General features: G+C 62.2%; 1 protein-coding gene across 4 annotated transcripts in view; it reads right to left on the bottom strand.

The window, feature by feature from the left end:
- HOMER3 (homer scaffold protein 3) overlaps positions 1-1,855 on the bottom strand; it is a 22,127-nt gene that overhangs the window by 8,095 nt on the left and 12,177 nt on the right. The window lies entirely within an intron of this gene.

Raw genomic sequence — 1,855 nt, 5'->3', positions numbered from 1 at the left:
TCGTAACCGGAGCCCCAAGGCCAGGCGGGGGGTGCCGTCACGGACCAGCGAGGTGCTCCAGAAGTGCAAGGCTGGCCGTCCCATCGTGGTGGCCCCTTCAATGTCCAGAACACCTGGGTTCCTGTTCCCACTCTTTGGGCTAGGAGGCGAGCCCCGTGCGATGCGGAGGGGGCCCCTCAAGCCAGGAAAGGCAGGATGATGGGGGTATTGTGACTCATACTGCAAGTGCACCAAACCCTGGGGGGGCACATACTGCTCTGCGACATTGGATCACAGCAACACGTATCAAGATACCCTCCCTGGCTGCAATCCGGACAGAGCACCATGGAGCAACAATGATTGTGCCACGGCCACAGATACGTTCTGTAGCACGCAGCCCCCCGCTCCCTCCCATCAGCTGCTCCCAGCAGGGAAGGGACTTGGTGCAAAGGTCTGCAAAGACCCCCTGGGTGCCAGACCCCGAGGTGGGAACCGGCGGAGCCTTTCCCTGCAGGGCCACGAGACCAGTGGAGCACCAGCCACCTGATCTGTGTGACTTTCTGGGGTAAGGACGGCCACCTGTCTTCAGAATCTGCTGATGCCTATAAATAGAGGCCGGGCCCCGGGCTGTGCTGGAGCCACCGGCTCTGCAGAAACCCCAGTAGGAAGGTAAAAGGGCGACCTGCAGCATACACCCCACCTCTCCCACGGCGTGACTCACCACCCACTTCATAGATGGGGGCACTGAGGCAGAAACAGGGTGTGGGAGGGAGGGAGCTCTGCACCTGGGGAAATGGGCAGACTCATCCCTGGGCTCAGGTGCTGAGCTAAGGAGCCCTGATTTGCTGAGGCAGGCGGGGGTGGACAGGCTGAACAGGCTGTGCTGGGCTGATGGGGGCGGGTGGGAGGAGAGACCCCAGCCTCCCACGGTGTGAAGCCGGAGGAGGCCAAGCCTGAAGGGGAGGCAGAGAATTGGGGAGGCCTGGCTCGATTCCAGGAGACGGAGCTGCTCTGTCCTCGCCCACAAACAGCAACGTCATCAATTATTTAAGAACGAGGCTCGCGTGTGAAGGGCTGCTAGTGTACGACCCAGGCAAGATGGGCAAAGAGGGAGCACTTGTGTGTGCGCGCGCGCACGTGCAGGCTGGCGGTGGGCGTCAGATGGAGTGTGTGTACGCACGCCAGTGGGGGAGCGTGTGTGCGTGCGTTGTGTGCATGCAGCAAGCAGAGCGGTGGGTGCTGGCTGGCGCTGGGCTGTGTGGATGGCGGTCTGCATCTAGACAAGCCGGCGGGGGCGTTGCTAGGACAGTGCAGCATCTCCTGGAGCAGCGTCTCCAGCTGAGAAGTGCTCTTAAGGCCCTTCACAGCTCACCAAAACTCGTTAAGTGGCCCCCCAGCTGAAATAATTGCTTGCCCCTGTCTTAACCACAGCCGTGTTAACCCCCTGCATGCTGGTACGTGGAGGCCCATTCTGCCCCAGGTACCCGGCCTCTGCTCCACTCCGTGCGCCGGTAGCTCGGGTGGGGTGGACTCTGGAGCACCCATTGCAGCCAGTCACAGATTGCTCTCCCGGGCACAATCTCTGACGGCCCCCCAGCTGAAATAATTGCTTGCCCCTGTCTTAACCACAGCCGTGTTAACCCCCTGCATGCTGGTACGTGGAGGCCCATTCTGCCCCAGGTACCCGGCCTCTGCTCCACTCCGTGCGCCGGTAGCTCGGGTGGGGTGGACTCTGGAGCACCCATTGCAGCCAGTCACAGATTGCTCTCCCGGGCACAATCTCTGACCACAGATTTGTTCTGCTGCAGCGGATGCTGGCGCAGCCTGCCTCTGCTGCCCACGCTCCGCCCCCTTCCCTGCTCCCCGCGCCCTCGGA

Source organism: Alligator sinensis, unplaced genomic scaffold (assembly GCF_000455745.1).
Source record: "Alligator sinensis unplaced genomic scaffold, ASM45574v1 scaffold1354_1, whole genome shotgun sequence".
Classification (NCBI taxonomy): domain Eukaryota; kingdom Metazoa; phylum Chordata; order Crocodylia; family Alligatoridae; genus Alligator; species Alligator sinensis.
The sequence above is the reverse complement of the archived record's forward strand: the minus strand, read 5'-3'. Positions and strand labels throughout refer to the sequence as shown.